Source organism: Sarcophilus harrisii, chromosome 3, assembly GCF_902635505.1.
Source record: "Sarcophilus harrisii chromosome 3, mSarHar1.11, whole genome shotgun sequence".
Taxonomy (NCBI): domain Eukaryota; kingdom Metazoa; phylum Chordata; class Mammalia; order Dasyuromorphia; family Dasyuridae; genus Sarcophilus; species Sarcophilus harrisii.
In genome coordinates this window covers 427,517,650-427,537,806 of record NC_045428.1, presented here as the reverse complement: position 1 = coordinate 427,537,806, position 20,157 = coordinate 427,517,650, and the positions used below count along the sequence as shown (strand labels likewise).

General features: G+C 34.7%; 1 long non-coding RNA gene across 1 annotated transcript in view; it reads left to right on the top strand.

Moving 5' to 3' along the window:
- The window catches only part of LOC116422470, a 64,793-nt gene extending 45,438 nt beyond the window's left edge, over window positions 1-19,355 (top strand). The window contains exon 3 of the long non-coding RNA XR_004233131.1: window positions 18,607-19,355. This is a non-coding gene — a long non-coding RNA (uncharacterized LOC116422470). The remainder of the gene's footprint in view (window positions 1-18,606) is intronic.
- Window positions 19,356-20,157: the final 802 nt, after the last annotated feature.

Below are 20,157 nucleotides of genomic sequence, written 5' to 3'. Positions count from 1 at the left end.
TATCATGGTAGTCTGATGATTCCTATGGACTTCTCAGAAGAATGTTTTCCGATAATTGAAGAAAATGGCAAATTTCAGTAAAAGTTGATAAAAATCAAGAGGTAATTTTTCCCTTGTCCAAATTCACAAACTTTTTGGAGTGTATTCAAGGAGTCCATGGACACAAGGTTAAGAACTTTTACTTTAGATCCCACACTTATGTTAGAAATTAGGATCCTTCTCTGAACCACTAACCCAGATCAAATCTCTTATTTTACAGATTAATATCCCTCTAGTGGGCAGCTAAATGGCATAGTGGAGAGGCCACTGGGTTTGGAATCCAGAAAACATCTTCATGAGTTCCGATTTGAACACTTACTAGCTGTATGATGCTGGGCAAGTCTCTTACTCTTTTGCCTCCGTTTTCTCATCTGTAAAATGATCTGGAGAAGGAAATGGCAAACCACTCCAATATTTCTGTCAAGAAAACCCCAAATGGGGACATGAAGAGTTGGACACAACTGGAATAATAACAGCAAGATCCCTCTAGTATATAGGTGATTTACTAGATGTATGATCCTAGATAAAACAACCTTTCTGTACTTTTCTCAGTTTCCTCATCTGTACAATTGGGATAATATTAGCCCTACCTCCCAGAGTTAGTGTAAGGATCCAATGAGATAACATATCTAGCACTTTGCAAACTTTAAAGCACTATGTAAATGCTAATTACTGTTGATAATTCCTATTGCAACTTTAGCCCCACAACTTAACTTTTGCCTTCTGATTTCCACATGTATTTGATCCCTTACTTTTAAAGTTTAGGAAAGTATCTCTCTTTTTACAACATTTTCCATGGTGCCTAGTCACAGTTCTGGGTATATTGTCAATACTCAATAAATACTTCCTGATTGGTTATTTAACCCTGTCAGCTTATCATTCCTTTCAAGATGAAATGGAATTATAGACTTAACTTCATTTGATACTTTTGTGTTGGAGCAGTTCCTGTACTAGCAATCAATAAGGAGAATATTGGGAAGAGGGGGTGAGGGGAAGGTCCTATTAAAATTACTGTTATTTTTCAGTCAGTCTGGTTTCCTTGTCTCTGGCAGCTTCCAGGCTAGAAGCACCGTGAGCTTTATGAAGTGCTGGCAGTTCTGACAAGGCTATTGTCAAAGTTTCTACCAAAATTAGTGGGTAGATGGCCCCCTAATCTTCACCATTACTTCTTGGCCTTTATTTGCTTTTCTTCTGGCTTTCTGCCCCTCTAAAGTGAGGATGACTGATGCGCTGACTAGAATAGTTATTTCACCAAAGCATGGCTTGATGTATAGGTTGTTATTTAATGAAAAGTATAAGCTTTATCTGTTGATATTATATTAATCCATGATGAAATTGCCTTCATGTTGTGGTTTGGCTTACTTGGAATACTAGATAACTTCTATTAACTGATAGACAAAACTTAAATGTCTGTTTAGAAGTTCAATACCCAAGTATATATTATTTAATTTTTAGGGAAAATGACTTTTTACCAATCATTTTCCAGAATCACCTTGGAAGTTTCCTGTATGCTATATTGCATCTATGAAGTATTACTCAGGTTCTTAGTCACTGTGATTAAAATACAGTAAATTTTGTCCAATTCTTTCATGGTGCCTTTCTCACTAAAATAATAAACAATTTCAAATAAGTAACTTCCCTATTACTGCTGAAGCACACACACACAATACTCTGGGCCATATAGCTTCTCCCTCTGCACCATATCTGAGATATTGAGTGCTAGACAGAATTTGACCTTATACGACTCCATCAATGTTTACTTTCCTATTGTAATAAAGTATGCTGAATACTACTAGCTGGATCTTGCTCCTAAACTTCAGACACAATTTATATTTGTAGGTCAATATCTAAACACAATTTATTTCTCAAATATACTAGTGGGGTTCAAGTTCTCAGCTGCATTAACACCCACTCTCTCTGTTTTCAGATCTCAAATTCACTGACCCAGTTTCCAAGCACTGCACTATATTTATTCTGCTCTGAGTCTTCTAACTCTACAATCTCATGCAAATGCATATTTTAGTACATACTATAACCATAACTCTTTCCATATTACCATGTTCTCTAGCTCCTTGTTTTGTAAATCTCCAATTGCCATATATTAATACTTCCTTTAAAAATATTTTAAAACTGAAATGAACAAAAAACCAATGAGAAAAAACTGTATAGAATAGAAGAGGTTGCATATGAAATCAAGAATCCCTGTTTCATGCAGTTTTTTCCTCTTAAATATAAGATAAATTTAATTTAAGAAACTTTTGAAACTGTCATGCTTTCCTTTTAGCTGCATTAAAGTCTTTTGATAACTCTCATTTCTTTCTTACTCTACTCATTTCTTGATACTCTATTGCTGACTCTGTAATTCTTCATCCCCTCAAATTGAAAAACAAAACAAAGGAAAATACTTATAAAATAATAAGTATCATCAAACAAAATAAATTCTATACTGTTTATATTCATGCCATATTCTGCACCTTGAGACCATCATGTCTCTCTTTTAGAAGATGAGTAGCATGTTTCACCATTTTATCTTTTGTACTCATAATTGATCATTGCATTAAACACAGTTTTTCAATCTTTCAGTTATTCTTTATGATATTGTTTTTCTATAAATTGCTCTCTGAGTTCCCACTTTTTTCTCCATGTTCTATTTACTTCAATATGTATAAACTTCAATTCGTTCATATTGTAAATTCTTGCTCCTCCTTGTGATTATCTCTGAAATGATAGAAGATGATGATGAAATCTGTCTCTGTGGGATATGGCTATGCCTTATATCCTATTTTATCACATCCCAAGATCCTGACCACTATCTTTACAAAGTTATGATAAAACTTTCTAATCATATTAATAACTAATAAGTTTTTATAAGCTAGAAATTTTTCTGGAGGAAAACAAATGACCAAAAGTGGGCTTGGCTAGTTGCTAGTAGTTAGTTGGAAAAAGAAATTAATTCTATTGACTTAAATGACATTGATGAATTGATTATCTCTGGATTTTATGTAACTATATTCCTCATTACTATGAATAATTGCCTAGCTGTATTTTTTAGCTTGATGAAAGGACTTTCACATTTCTTTATACTTCTTAGTCAAGAAAGAAAAAAAATATAGCTTATACAGAAGTATGCTGAAATCGTTATTCAAGGACTTCTGTCATAAAAGTTTGCTCAACTTTTCTGATTCTTTTAATTTTTATTCTTGGACAAGTTTTCATTAGATCCTATACTCTAATCTTTAAAGACTCTATCTCCCTTTAAAGCAGAAAGTAAAGACCAAATATAGACCTTTTTTTTCTTGGGGGTGATAGTGGGGGGAAGTACACAGCAGATCTGAATTTTCTAACCACTTTTCATTCCAACTCAAGTTGAATAGAATGATAATGAACTAAGACTGAGCCAGCACAAGAAAGGGTTCTCTCATGTTAATATTAGTATATATAAGGAAGATTAACAATGGCATTTTATGATTCTTTGTGCTTTATTTTCAATGAAACAGATGTCTAATGATGGAAAGACTCTCAGTCTACCCTTTATTGGCTTGGAAGTTTTCAGAAATAAGGGACCTAGAAAATCTATTACCTTTCAACACTTTTCTTTCTTGGGTCTGAGCTTACTTAAGTTAAACTTCTGCTCTCTTTATGTGCATACTTAGACATTGAAACATAGACCATTTATTCTTATGGGTCAAGACCTTGTAAAAATTAATGAGATCTGTCAGAATAGTGCTCTTGGGAATAATGAATGTGGTGGTTAGGTTTGGTTTGAGACAATAGCTCATGTAGCTGGTAGGGAGAGTCACTGGCCCGACCCAAAGTAAAAAAGTATTAAAATCCTTGAGGTGCTTTAATTATGACAGATCCATAAGAACACTATTTAGCACATATTAGACATTTTCCCGTACCTTGAGCTTGGAAAAGATTGAGGGAGGAAGGTAAGAAATATATTATTTTTGAATTCTTTTATTTTGATGTTAAAAAAAACAGGGCCTTTCTATGGTCTGCTTTTAACATAGTCTAACTTAGGAAAATATGGATTCACAGAATTTAGGCAGCAGAATGATTTATCTTATGAAGAGATTTTTTTTTTTATCAAAGGAGTAACAGTAGAAGAATTTAGATAGCAGGGCCTTAAAATACAAAATCAACTTAAAAAATCCATTTAACTGGATTAAAAATCCAACTTTTTAAGGATACATTTATTATTTATTAATAATATATAATATATGTTATTATATGAATATAAGGATATATTTATTGTAGGAATATCTATCAGTCATCCTTAATTTTTATAATCATATTTAATATTCTTATTGGATTTATTGACTCTCTTGATGAAGTATTGATTCTGAGATCAATGGATCAGTAGTCATGGTTTGTCACAAAGATGACTATTGCTAACTATTCTTCCCATGTAATGAAGGATTGAGATCAATCATTAAGGATCAAACTGACATTTCTAAGGCTGAGTTTGCAGGACATATTATTACTATCTTCATCTCTTCCTATTATAGATGTATTCTTGGTTCCCAAACAGTGTGGAACCTGACCTTGGATCACACCAGAACCTCAGGGAAATGCAAATGCCACACAAGCCTTGGAGCACTCCTTTCTCAAAGGAAATTAGTTAAGACCAAGCATAGCAACCCCAAAAAAGACAGGAAGAGAAACCATTCCCACTGAGTCAGTACAATCTTCTCTGATGCTCATTTGACATCCCTTCCCCATCCACCCAGATACCCTCCTGGAATCTCAGAAGGGTGGGGTGTGCTTCAGTAGAGTACACCAGCACTGAAGATAGTACAGTTATCTGTTAGATCTGTGTGGGATCTCTGATAGTATCAGGGGGATAGCTTCAGCTGATCCCTTTTACCTCACCCATGCTCTTTTAAAATATTTATCTCTCTATGTACTGGCACATTTACCACCACCCCACTGTGTCATTACCAACCAATACCAAAGAGTAGCAAACAGTTATATTTTTGTCTTTTCTGCCTATTTCTTGGGAAGTTTATTTGAGGAGTCATTTGTACTCACTGGAAAAGGGGTATAGGGAATAGATTTGTAATTTCTTCACGACATGGAATTTCTGGATGAGGATGGGGATTCTTTTGATACTTGATTGGTAAAGTTTTACCGATTATCTTTTGTAGAACCAGTACAATATGCTATTTTCCCATTTTCAAAGTCTGTTGTTTGACCTTGGCCTCCCTTCCTAACTTGTGTCCTATTAGAATGTAATTTTTCTGAGGGTGAGGAATTTCATGTTTGCTTTTATTTATATATATTTATTATATATATTTATGTATCTCCAGTACTTAGTATAGTACCTAGAACATAGTAAATGCTTAATAAATATTTTTTCATGAATTCAGAATTGCCTAGCGCTCTGAAAATTAAGTGACTTGCCCGGGGTCACACAGTCAGTACATATCATGGGCAAAACTTAGATCCAAATCTGGCTCTACGGATGGTTCTATACCCACTATGCCTCTACTTCCTCATCATTAGCTAAAATCTGCATTTTCCAAAGGAATTAAATTCTGTGAAGAAATAGGACTTGGTCTAGACTTGCTGAGACTAAAGGAGGGACCATGGGAGACAAAAAAAGAATGAAAAAATGTCTGCATATACTTGTGAGTGGTATTAAATGTTCTTAGTTTCTTCAAAAATGAATATAATACGTTGGGTTTGGGTGCATGTAAGAACTTTTACCTTTTACAAGCTGCATATTGTATGGTGAATAAAGCTGAATCAAATGCTGATATTTTGAAGTATCCATTATGACCAGTACAACTACTTATCATAGCTATAGGAGTGGGACAGGGCAAAAACTAGCAAATCTAGAATTTATCAGATGCCCTGTTCATGGCTGTATAGTTTATGTCATGCATCAATATTATATCATATATCTGTGCCAGTTTGTGATCTATTTCCTGAATTCATTATCCATTTCTTCCTTCTAATTTAAAAACTGCATATTAATATTATCTATATCCTATTGTATTTTTATTTATTTTGTTAAATATTTCCCAATTACATTTTAATCTGGTTAAGTTTGCATTTATATGTTACAAGCAGTATGTGGCCCACTTTGCTTGATATTTCTAGTCTAGAGTGTATCTTCACTATTACTTCTGTTTCTTCTCCCAGTGATCTTCATCCATTCTATTATTTTTTTATTATAGCTTTTTATTTACAAGACATATGCATGGATAATTTTTCATCATTGGCCCTTGCAAAACCTTCTGTTCCAACTTTTCCCCTCCTTTCCCCAATCCCTTCCCCTAGATGGCAGGTAGACCAATACATGTTAAATATGTTAAAGTATATGTTAAATGCAATATATGTATACATATTTATACAGTTATCTTTCTGCACAAGAAAAATAAAATTTAGAAATAAGGTAATAATAACCTGAGAAGGAAAGCAAAAATGCAAGCAGACAAAAACAAAAGGAATGGAAATGCTATGTTGTGGTCCATACTCATTTCCCATAGTTCTTTCACTGGGTACAGCTGGTTCTCGTCGTTATTGAATAATTGGAACTGATTTGGATCCTCTCATTGTTGAAGAGAGCCACGTCCATCAGAATTGATCATCATATACAGTACTGTTGCTGAAGTGTATAATGATCTCCTGGTTCTGCTCATTTCACTCAGCATCAGTTCATGTACTCTCCAGGACTTTCTGAAATCCTCCTGCTGGTCATTTCCTACAGAACAATAACCACAACATTCATATACCACAATTTACCCAACCATTCTCCAATTGATGGGTATCCATTCATTTTCCAGTTTCTAGCCACTATGAAAAGGACTGCCACAAACATTTTTGGACATCCAGATCCCTTTCCCTTCTTTAAGATCTCTTTGGGATATAAACCCAGTAGTAACACTGCTGGATCAAAGGGTATGCACAGTTTGATAACTTTTTGAGCTTAGTTCCAAATTGCTCTCCAGAATGGCTGAATGTATTCACAATTCCACCAACAATGTATCAGTGTACCCACTTTCCCCCATCCCCTCCATCATTCAGCATTATCTTTTCTTGTTATCTTAGCCAGTCTGAGAAGTAGGTAGTGGTATCTCAGAGTTGTCTTAATTTTCATTTCTCTGATCATTAATGATTTGAAACACCCTTTCATATGGCTAGAGATAGTTTCAGTTACATCATCTGAAAATTGTCTGTTCAAATCCTTTGACCATTTATCAATTGGAGAATGGCTTAATTTCTTATAGAGTCAATTCTCTATATATTTTGGAAATGAGGCCTTTATCAGAACCTTTGATTGTAAAAATGTTTTCCCAGTTTATTGCTTCCCTTCTAATCTTGTCTGCATTAGTTTTGCTTGTACAAAAGTTTTTTAATTGGATATAATCACAGTTTTCTGTTTTGTGATCAATAATGATCTCCAGTTCTTCTTTGGTTACAAATTCCTTCCTCCTCCACAGGTCTGAGAGGTAAACTATCCTATGTTCTTCTAATTTATTTATAATCTCATGCTTTATATCTAGATCATGAACCCATTTTGACCTTATCTTGGTGTATGGTGTTAAGTGTGGGTTAGTACCTAGTTTCTGGCATACTAATTTCCAATTTTCCCATCAGTTTTTGTCAAACAGTGAATTCTTATCCCCAAATCTGGGGTTTTTGGGTTTGTCCAACATTAGATTATTAAAGTTACTATTTTGTCCTGTGAACCTAACCTGTTCCACTTATCAACTAGTCTATTTCTTAGCCAATAACAAATGGTTTTGGTGACCACTGCTTTATAATATAGTTTTAGATCTGGTACAGCTAGGCCACTTTCATTTGATTATTTTTTCATTAGTTCCCTTGAAAGTCTTGACCTTTTTTCTTCTTCCAGATCAATTTTGTTGTTATTTTTTCTAGGTTAGTAAAATAGTTTCTTGGGAGTCTGATTGGTATAGCACTAAATAAATAGATTCATTTAGGGAGTATTGTCATCTTTATTATATTTGCTCAAACTATCCAAGAGCACTTAATGTTTTTCCAGTTGGTTAGATCTGACTTTGTGTGGAAAGTATTTTGTACTTTTGCTCATATAGTTCCTGACTTTCCTTTGGCAGATAGATTCCCAAATATTTTATACTATCTGCAGTTATTTTAAATGGAATTTCTCTTTGTATCTCTAGCTGTTGGATTTTATTGGTGATAGATAAGAATGCTGATCATTTATGTGGATTTATTTTGTATCCTGCAACTTTGCTAAAGTTGTGGATTATTTGTAATAGTTTTTTAGTAGAATTGCTGGAGTTCTCTAAGTATACCATCATATCATCTGCAAAGAGTGATAATTTGGTTTCCTCATTACCTACTCCAGTTCCTTTAATCTCTTTCTCAACTCTCACTGCCCCAAAGGTAGCATTTCTAAGACAATATTGAATAGTAATGGTGATAGTGGGCAACCTTGTTTCACCCCTGATCTTATTGGGAATGTTTCCAGTTTATTCCCATTACATATGATGCATACTGATGGTTTTAAATAGATGCTACTATTTTAAGGAAAAGTCCATTTATTATTATACTCTCAAGTGTTTTTAATAGGAACATCCATTGTATTATTTATGAGAATAATGTGTACTTCCAGTCATATTATAGTCACAAGTCACATCTCTCCAAGTCAGTGATGCTAGTGATCTTGAATTTACCTCTTTTGTTAAGATCTTTAGTTAATTTAGCTTATCATTCACATGTTGTTCAATACTGTATAGATACCTGAAGCTCTGGGTTTAATTGCTTCCCCTCAGATATTTTCTTTTGCAACATACAAATCATATTCATCATTATCCTTTCTATGTTGTGTCTATTACTGGCTTGGTTGGACATATGTTGGAAAGTTTTTTTCTCTCTCTTATCTTCAATTTATTGAATTCATTTATTTATTTATTAATTCACTTATTCATTTGAATTCATTTAATTGTTGACTTTGATTTAAATTTCTAGTACAATTTCTGTGTTATTTAATAAATATTATCAAAAGAATGCTTAGAGAATATCTAGAAAAGGAAGCAATATTCACAAAAACCAGAAAGTGGCTTGATCATTAATAGTTTACTTTTTGACAGGATTGCAAGGTTAATTGATTTATAAATTCAAATTGATTTTACTCATATTTTAGAAAAGTTTGACAAAGCCTTTTATGTTATTTTTATAGACAAGTTGAAGAAATTTTGGGTAAGTGATAATATAGTTAGGTAGATTATATATTTTGCAGGATGTCTTCCTGGTCAGGAGAGAGTTAAGAAATTTTAGAAAAATTTTTTTAGAAAAAGAAATTTTAACTGGTTTTTGAAAGAAAGAATTCAATTTAACAAGCGCATATTAAGTTTCTACTACATATAGACTACCATGGTAGTCACTGGATGAAGATAATGATTTAAAAAAAAGATACCCATGGAGCAGGAGGACCTGAGTTCAAATCCAGTCTCATATACTTGTTTCTTTTTTTTTTTCTTTTGATCTATTTAATATTTTCCCCCAGTGATATTTAAAACTTTTTTTTTTACATTTGTTTAAAGAAATTTTGAGTTCTAGGTTCTCTCACTTATCTCCACCCACACAATTAAGAAACTACAAGTGAAGTTATGCAAAACAATTCCACAAAAGTTATGCTATGAAAGAAAACATAGATCTCCCACCCTAATTAAAAGAAAAACCCTCAAGATGAATAAAACTAAAAAAAAGAGCTAGAAAGAGAAAGCTTTAATCTGTATTCAGACACAATCAGTTCCTTCACTGAGTATGGATAGGATTTTTCATTATAAGTCCTTAAGAGAGCATGGATCATTGTACTGTAGAGAAAAAAGTCATTTACAGCAGGTCATCCCAGAACATTTCTATTACTTTGTATACAGTACATTTCACTTAAGTTCATGGAGGACTTTCCAAGGTTTTTTTCCTTTTTCTGAGACCATGCTATTTGTTATTTCCCATAAAACAATAATATTGTCACAAACATATCACAACTTATTCAGCCATTTCCCAATTGATGGGCATTCCCTCAATTTCCATTTTTTTTTTGCTTGAGAAGTGAGCTAGTATGAATATTTTTTTGTATATTTAGGTCATTTTCCTTTTTTTGAATCTCTTTTGATATTTATGTTTAGTGGTGGTGGTGTTAGGTCAAAGGATATAAATGGATTTATAAAATCCTTTGGGCACAGATCATATTTTGATCATTTATTAACTGGGACATGGCTCTTATTTTTTACAAATTTGACTCAGTCCCCTCTATGTTGGGGATATGAAGCCTTATTGGAGAAGCTTGCTTCAAAATTATTTTTTACAATTACTATTGCTAACTGTATTTCCCTTCATTTATTTTCTCTCTTCCTTCACCCTATCCTTCCTCAAAAGGGTTTTGCTATTGATAACTCCCTCCCCCAATATGGCCTCTCTTTTATCATCTAACCCCTTTATCCCATTTCTCCTTCCATTTTCCTGCAGGGTAAGATATATTTCTATACCCATATTGGGTATGTATGTTATTTCCTTTCTGAGCCATTTCTGACGAGAGTAAAGGTTTACTAACTTCTCTTCCCCCTTTTCCTCTCCACTGTAAAAGCTTTTTCTTGTCTCTTTTTTATGGCAGATAGTTTGCATCATTTTACTTCTTCCTTTCCTTTTCTCCCAGCACATTTCTCTCTGACTCCTTAATTTTATCATCTTTTAAAAAAATTATCTCTTCATATTTAACTCACACCTGTGCCCTCTGTCTATTTATACTCCTTCTAACTGTGTGTTTTGATCTCTGTGTGTTTTGATCTTCCTTTTGAGATCATTACTCTTTGTTAAAGTAGGGCTCTGTTTCCAGGGTGGAGGAATTGTATTGTCCCAAGCTTCAAGGATTTCGTGCATCTGTTTTGAGAGAACCTTCTAGGGATCTGACCACAAACATTCTTTTCTTCCCTAGAACTGTGACCTGGTCCCACTGTACCTGTAAGCTCTAATGTGCTAAAGCACCAAAATAAGAGTTTTAGGGTTTAAGTATGGGGAAATATTCTAGAATACCACTCATCTTACTAACTACTCTCTGGCCCTTCAATTAAGACTTAATTTATCTTTGAATTCCCATTTCTAGAATTCACTTTCTACTCACCTAAAACTCATAGTTCCTAGTTTTATTCAAAACAGGTTCCACCTTTACACAAAGGCCTCTGTTGATTTCCACCATTTCTTAGTGCTATAGTCCACTAGAAATAACCTTGTATGTAACTTCATATTTATTTTTGTAAAATTTGATTCAGATTTGGAAGCAAGGAAGGGCAAGAAATGACATTGGGGAAATAGCTTATAGGATCTTATTTCAGTTGATTTGGCATTCTGAGTTGACTTCCATTCCTGATCATTAGCAAGAATGCCTTGCTTAACAAGTTCCTTGACACAGCTAGCTAACATTAGATAGGGCCCCAGCATCCCATAAACCTAAGAAGCAAGGATAAGGCATTAATGGCTATATTTATTTTAGTTAAAGTAGTCACTAGGGTCTTGTGAATGCCTTTCAAAAATCGTTATGTCTACAGAATTCAAATTAATTTCTCTTTTGGAATCCCTATCTTCTGTTTTTCCCCCTTGTTTCCATTCTGAATATATAGAAGATAAGTAATACAGACATATTTTAAGATTTCCCATAGTGAAGATAGCTTTTATAGCTACTGAAAGAAGGATAGGTTATGCTAAATGAGGAAGGTAGTAGAAATGATGCCATAGTGGAAACCAGCAGATCCGGGTTCTAGTCCCCATTTTACCAAGTAACTTAACTTGAAGTTCAATTCAATAAAAATAAGGCAGCAATTCAGGCAAAACAATATTCTAAATACTGAAGATACAGAAATTAAGCTTTTCTTTTTCCCCTGAAAGAGCTCCCATAAGACCGTTGATCCAAAGTCAGAGCACAAATATTCAGGTTCTCTGTCACTTATTTTGTACCTGTTTGATTTTGGACTTCAGTTTTCTCATACTCATATATAGAATGAGGAAGTTGCATTATGTGATCTTCATGTTTATTTCTGGTTCTATTCTACCTTTCTATGAACATTCTCTTGGAGGGAGGAGATGACATTTGTACATAGGGAAGTAAATGTAAGGAAAATAGAGGAGGGACAAAGTACGGATAATTGGGAAAGCTGAGGAGGCTTCACAGAGAGTTGGGTTTCTGGACTGAGAAAGCTAGACTGGATTCTGAGACACAAGGATGGAGTGCTTTTCAAGTATAGAGCCATGACTTGGGCAAATGAATATAGACAAGTAGATAAAATGGTAGTTAATGGATAGAGGGCTGATATTGAAGTTAGAAGACTTGAGTTTGAATCCTGCCTCAGACACTTATTGTGTGATCATTTGACATTTTTACCATCAGGTTTTTTTTTGTTTGTTTTTTGCGGAGGCAGTTGGGGTTAAGTGACTTGCCCAGGGTCACACAGCTAAGAAGTGTTAAGTGTCTGAGAACAGATTTGAACTCATTCCTCCTACCTTCAGGGCTGGTGCTCTATCCACTGAACCACCTAGCTGCTCCCTATATTCAGTTTTTTTTTTATCTGTAAATGAAGGTAAAAATATCCTCTACCTCACAGTATTGAGATAGAAATTGTGTAATGATATATTGGCCCTTCTCTTCCAAAGGGACACTGATTATATCTTTCCCTTCCTAGGGATACTACTAAGGAGCATTAGTACAGCTGAACACAGTACTTGGCATAGAGTACATGCTTAAAACATTTTTATAGTTTATTATTTATTAATTCTCTCTAATTCTATTAGCTTGAATTTCCACAAAATGGAAATAATGCTTTCCTATAATGTTTAGTTTCTAATTTCTAGAGGAGGCAGCTAGGTGGCTTAATGGACAGAGTTTTGGGCCTGGTGTTAGGAAGACCTCATTTTAAATACAGCCTCAGATATTAATTAGCTGTATGACCCTGGAAAAGTCACTTAACTTCTATTTACCTTAACCCACTGGAGAAGGAAATGCAAATCATTCCAGTGTCTTTGCCAAGAAAACCCCATAGACATTATGGGCCATGGGGTCATGAAGAATCAGACATGATTGAACCACAATTAGTATCACAATTCCATATAACCAGTTGACTTCAGTTAGTTTTTACAAAGGAATGTTTAATGTTGAAGATATAATAAGGACAGAAATAAAAATATTCTCTTTTCCTTCCTTAGTGTGAAGAGATTATAGGTCAGAAGTTATTGAGGAGTTATCAAAAAGGAATATGAATGTGTAAAAGAGTACAAGTGAGGTAGTTTGTTACTTGCAGGCCTGTACATGTGGCTCCTTCTCACAGTACCTTAATCAAGAACTCAGATCTCCTGGGTTTCTGCCCTTCAATTCCCAGGAACAACATGAGAAGGGCACCTTAGAGGTTGTCAATCAGCAGGTGGTCTAGACAGTGCCATTCTCCCTCCAACTCCCACCTCCACCAGCCAAAAGGCCAGTGTGAAGTTTACTAACATTATATACCTTGATTAGATGGGGTTAATTAGCTGACTTGTTTTTTAGCTAATCTTGCATTCCTAATGCTAAATGTAACTCCTCAAGCCAGTTATTGGGTATATTGGAACTTTTCAGTGTACATGTAGGTCAATCAGTGGCCAAACATGGGGTCACTCCTCTTAGGTGAAGCCCTGACATAGACATTCTCTATTCCCTTGTCCCCAGCACACCTAGTGGTACAGCCTCCCCTGTGACACCAGCCTGATCCCTAGAGATAGTTGGCTGAGACTTAACAGTTTTTATATTGCTTTTACTACATCAAGTTCACCTCCAAATTCGACATGATTGTTGGATGGATATCTGCATCTTTTCTATTGCTGGGCTGGGCTAAGAAGATCATTTGGGGTTTTCTTTCCTGACTTTCTGAAGCTCACAAGGCCACAGCCACATCTATTTTCCTTTATTTAAAATAGGAAAAAAACAAAGATCTGTGTTCACAACCCACATATTAGCCTTGGATGGGGAAGTTCGAGTCCTCATCCTTTATGGAATCACCTCTCACTTGAATATCACTTGTTCAAAAAAAGGATGTGCCAAATAGAGACCTTGGTCTCCCTGGTTATTGTGAATGCCCTCCTGTTCTAGACACACAATGCAATCACGTGGTTATTAGGCTGGGGCCAGCTGCAGAGTCTCCTGACGTGGTGGTCAGGGCGCTTTCATGACATGTCATCATGCCTTTCTAGAAGGAGGCTGTCCAGCTTCTTCCATGGGGGAGATTGCCTCATTCCCTCCATTATATATGCAAATTATTTGCAAATCTTAAAATGTGACATAAATCATAGCTATTATTATTGTGCTGACTTTAGGGAACAGTTTTCTGGTTGACATAAAGAGTTCAGGAAATGAAGTAATAAAACTCAAGCCTGGAAATATAGGTTGTAAACAGGTTGTGGCAGATCTTAAATATCACACTGAGGATTTTGCATTTATTAGAAATGATAGAAAACCATTGAAGGCTCTTGAACAGTAGAGTGATATAGTCAGATCTTTGCTTCTGGAAGATTGTTTTACACATAGTATAAAGGTTTAAAGTATAAGTGAAGTTTTCTAGAATGCAGATCACCTTGCTGTGTAGAGCAGAGGGGTCAACCATGTGGTCTGCAGTTCTGAGTATTGTCCAAACAAGATTAACATGCAATTGGGTGTATTTAATAACCCCCAACTATAAAGATTTTATAATAGTGTTTAACAAAATGAATAACAAGAAGATATGGATAATAGTACATTCTAAACTAATTCAATATCTAGTCCAAAGGGATCATCATATATGGCTTTCTGTTTGTGTCTTATTCTTCATGACTCCTTTTGAGGTTTTCTTGCTAAGGATACTGGAATTATATGACATTTCCTTCTCCGACTCATTTTACAGAGAAGGAAACTGAGGCAAACAGACTTAAGTAATTTGTTCAGAGAAACATAACAAGGAATTGTCTGAAGCCAGATTTGAACTCAGAAAGATGAGCTTTCCAAACTCCAGACCTAGTACTCTATCCACTGTATCATCTTGCTGTCCCCTATAAATGGCTTAGGAGCTCTTATTACTATTTAAGTTTGACACAACTGGTGAAGAATATAGATTGAGAAGAGATTCAGGGAGCACAATTTTTGAAGAATAGAGGGAGAGAAAGAGAAGACTTAAGATCAATTCTAAAGTGATAAACCTGTGTGAATGGGAGAATGATAACACTCTGAATAGAAATAAGGGATCTTTTTGAAGGATTGGGTTTAGGAACAAAGATGTTGAATTCTATTTTATGAATGTTGACTTTTACATGCTAATGGGAAGAGACATCATGTGGATATGTACAGTAGGCAATTATAAAACTGAAGTTCAAGAGAAATTAGGATTGTAGATTTGTAGATTTAGAAGCTAACTTTATAAATGATACTTGATTCATTGGGAACAAATGAAATCACTAAGAGAAGGTATAGAGAAAAGAGGGCATTGGCAGAGCCCCTGAACACTCATGTTTACCATAGAAAACTCTATGGTTTTCTCTCTACCATAGAAAACTGATCGGAGGAGAACCAGGAGAGAGCTAGTAAGAAATTGGTGGAGGAGGGAGTGCTGAGGAGGAGAAGGTGGTTGGCAGTGTGAAAGAGATGTCACTGAAGAGAGATTGAGAATAAAGACAGAAGGTGCTGTTGTATTTAGCAGCTAAGAAAAAACACCTTTGGGTATGCAGTTGAATGTTTGGGTTTCAGAAGTCAAAGAGTGATGGGGGGAAAAGAGCCAAAAAATATAAACAGTTCCATGACATTTGCAGTGAAATAGAGAAGAGCTAAAATGAGAGTTTGAAGAGATGCCCAGGATAAAGCAAAAATCTTTTTAAGGATGGGAGAAACCTCAGCATATTTGTAAGCAGTAGAGAAGATGTCAATAGAAAGGGACAAGTTGGAGAAATAGAGGGAGGAGAGATTAGAGGTGATTAATAGGGGTTTACTTTGAAGGAAATAGAGGGATTATCTTCTGCATAGAAAGTTCTCTGCACATCTAGAGAAAAGGAAATAAGGATGAATGAAGAGGTAGAGAGGAATCTTTAAATGTGGAGAAGGGAACCTGGAGATCAGACGGCCTGAATTTTTCTCAGTAAAGTAGTAGCCAAGGTCACCTAAAGCAAAATAGGAATCTTTGGGGGCTGTGGAAAGAGTGGAAAGTTTGAAAAAATTTCTGTAAAGAATGTAATAGACAGTAAGTCCTTTGGCGATCAATTTCCTCATCTGTAAATGGGAAGAGGTTGGATTGGCTATGACTAAAAAGATCATTTTAAGATCTAATATTCTACTATAATGTCTCTCTTTTTCTAGAGCCAGATTGCCATATTGCCCCTCAAGATTTCAGAGGGTAAACCTACAGAGATGAGGTTGGAAAAGACAACATTGGTACCCAGGTTTTACTTCAGAGAAAATTTCATGGTTTTTTTAATATTGATTTTTCCAACAACTTTTAATGCTTTCTAAAAATATTTTGCACTAATGACTTTAGTTTTTACATCTCCTTCATTTCTTTCTTTTTTAAAATTTTTTAATAGCCTTTTATTTACAGGTTATATGTGTGGGTAACTTTACAACATTGACAATTGCCAAACCTCTTGTTCCAATTTTTCCCCTCCTTCCCTCCACCCCCTCCCCCAGATGGCAGGATGACCAGTAGATGTTAAATATAGTAAAATATAAATTAGATACACAATAAGTATTCATGACCAAACCGTTATTTTGCTGTACAAAAAGAATCGGACTCTGAAATATTGTACAATTAGCCTGTGAAGGAAATAAAAAATGCAGGTAGGCAAAAATATAGGGATTGGGAATTCAATGTAATGGTTTTTAGTCATCTCCCAGAGTTCTTTCTCTGGGCGTAGCTGGTTCAGTTCATTACTGCTCCATTGGAAATGATTTGGTTGATCTCGTTGCTTAGGATGGCCAGGTCCATCAGAACTGGTCATCATATAGTATTGTTGTTGAAGTATATAATGATCTCCTGGTCCTGCTCGTTTCACTCAACATCAGTTTGTGTAAGTCTCTCCAGGCCTTTCTGAAATTATCCTGTTGGTCATTTCTTACAGAACAATAATATTCCATAATATTCATATACCACAATCTATTCAGCCATTCTCCAACTGATGGGCATCCATTCAGTTTCCAGTTTCTAGCCACTACAACAGGGCTGCCACAAACATTCATGCACATACAGGCCCCTTTCCCTTCTTTATGATCTCTTTGGTATATAAACCCAGTAGTAACATTGCTGGATCAAAGGGTATCTCCTTCATTTCTAAACATATCTCTGTGTCTTCTTTACTGAGTCATATGCAAACTGTATCTCTGAGGACACTGGATAAATCTTCATATCTCTTTTGGTTATTATAATTATATTTCTTGATTGTCTCCATGTGTCAACAAGATATAGTAGATAGAGAGCTGGTCTTGATTACAGGAAACCCTGGGTTCAAGACAGACTGACTGTGTGACACTGGGGATCACTTACCCTCTCACTACCTTAGGTAGTTTTTCTAAGATGATCAAGTTGCAGAAAAACTTCTGACTTGCACTGGCAGAGAAAGTATCTCTATGCAGAAGCTTTCTATTACAGTGAATTCACTATATCAAGTCTTTATTCCTTTCATGTATACTGCTGGAATCACACTGAATATTGTTTTCCTGATTCCCTGTACTTTACTCTATATCAGTTCATCTTAGTCTAATTGGGTTTCTCTGAATTCTTCATATTCATCTTTATTACAGGGCTGTAATGTTGCTTCATGTTCATGTGTCTCAATTTGTTTAAACATTACCCAATCATTGGGCTATATTGTTTCTAGGTTTTTTTGCTATTACAAAAGGGGCCTGTTTTGAATGTTTTGTTCTCATGACATTTATGTAAATTTGAGATTCTTATTTCCATTTTACAGAAAGGCAAACTGAATCTAAAGAGTTAATAATTTTTGACTATAAAGTTATTATATAGTCAAGAGAGGCCCATTGCTTTTTTTTTCAACCTTTGTTGCTTTTCCATTACTTAAGGCAGTTTTGTTTAGTAGTCATGAAATTCTATATAACTATAAGAAACAATAATCAAATTTTCCTGAGTCTGTAGAATCCTGGTGTCATTGACTAATTATTTCAATAATAATTATACCAAATATTATTGAATGTGAAATAACTTTTCTTCCAAACTTTTTTTTTTACATAAAAATGTTCACATATACTATCTTGGCTTATAAAGAAGAAACCCAGCTGGTTGAAAAGGCTAATCACATTCTTGTTTTTCCATATTTAAAAAGCTTCTAAAATTTAAACTAAGTAATCATCGCTAAAAATGCTTTAAATGTCTGAAATAGTGCTAAAATGTCTTAGAGACAGAAAAATTAAGTAGTCTATTTCAGTGTTCCCATTTCCTTAAAAAAATATTTTAAAGTGTCATCTGTAGGGCATTTTATTCCCTGATAGATTACAGCTCTAATGACAAGAAAAAAAAAAAATCCCCACAGTGGTTTAAAAAGAAATCTCCCTCTGAAATGTACTTTTTTTTTCCCTAGGTAGAATTGTCAGAAAAGACCATGAACCATAATGAGATGTCACAGCCTGGAGTGACATGTAAAGTAGCTTCAAAAACATTCTTCTTGGTGTCAATGTTAACAATAAAGTAGGTAAATACATTTGATCCCTTTATGGCCCTATTTTGTTTGCACCATGGAAATCTTCCCTGCTATCTTTTGGCTCAGATGGGTGGAAATCTGTTATTCAAACTCTACAACAACAAGAAGCAAAAATATGAACCAAAAAAATCCTACTGACCTACCAAAATCTAAAGGATGGTAAAACCCCTTCAGAAAGCTTTGATTGAAGTAATTTTATTTTACCCAACAATTATATTGCCCCTTTCCCAAACTTCTTTGCAAACAATGGTGGGAATGGCTGAGCTGGCTATTTCCTTGGTATTAAAGATGAATGTGGTCTAAAGTTTTAATAGATAAGAAATATGGAGATTTAATTCAACATAGAATATCTAGCCTTATCAAGTTTAGGTGATTGTTAATATGTGTGGTTTCTTTCTATTCCTATTTGTTTGATAGTTAAAATAAAATGAAATAAAGGGTAAAAGGCTGCTATGGAAGTCAGAATTTAAGAATACATGTGTATGATTAAGGAGATTCTAATATAGAGTGGCACAGGGGGAAAAAAGAACATACATACATATGTACTCAGACTTGTTAAAATTTACCAGGCTTCCTTAGTTCATTAGCTTTTTTTCCCCCTCATGTACAAAAGAGTAGATAAAATATATACTAAGGCAAGAAGACATTACATTTTAGAGGTGACCACAATATGACAAGGCCTCCTTTTAATAATAAACACTGTTCTCTCTCCAGGCGGTAGACAGTATGCAGTGCTATAAAAACTGTAATTATACTCTCAATAGGAAGCCTGCATTTAGAGTGACAGAAAATATCTCTAAAAACCTGTTCAGTTCAGACTGCTAGTCTTAATTATATGTATTAGGAGTTTGTGTCTTCACTTTTTCCCTTTTAAAATTCAAAGAAAAAACCTAATTATAACTTGGACCCTAGTAAATTGGACCATATTTAGACAATGAACATTTGGCAATCTCTATGCTCACCATGATGCTCCTGACTGATGCAGCTGCTACTGCAGCCAAAGTGGCTACCCCCAAATAATTTGTTGTTGTTGCTTCATGACAGAAGTAAAACAAACAAAAGCCAAACTAAAGGGAAATGACAAAATGGTGTTTTCTTTAGTGAATAGGCTTCCAATTTTGAAAAAAGTGGAGTTTATTCCACAGGTGGGTCCCCTATGTCTAAAATGACATGTGATTTGAAGTAGCTAGGTGACAGAGTGAATGGAAAAAACCAGACTTGGAGTCGGAAGGATTTGAATTCAAATCCTACAGCTTGGCACATAGTAATTGTATGAATTTGGGAAAGTCACTTTTTTATCTATAAAGTGGGGGAATGGTGATGGTGGTGATGATGATAACAATACTAATAATAACAATAACAACAGGGTTAGTATGAGGATGAAAGGATATAATATGTGTAAAGTAGACCTGAAAGCATTATACACATTTT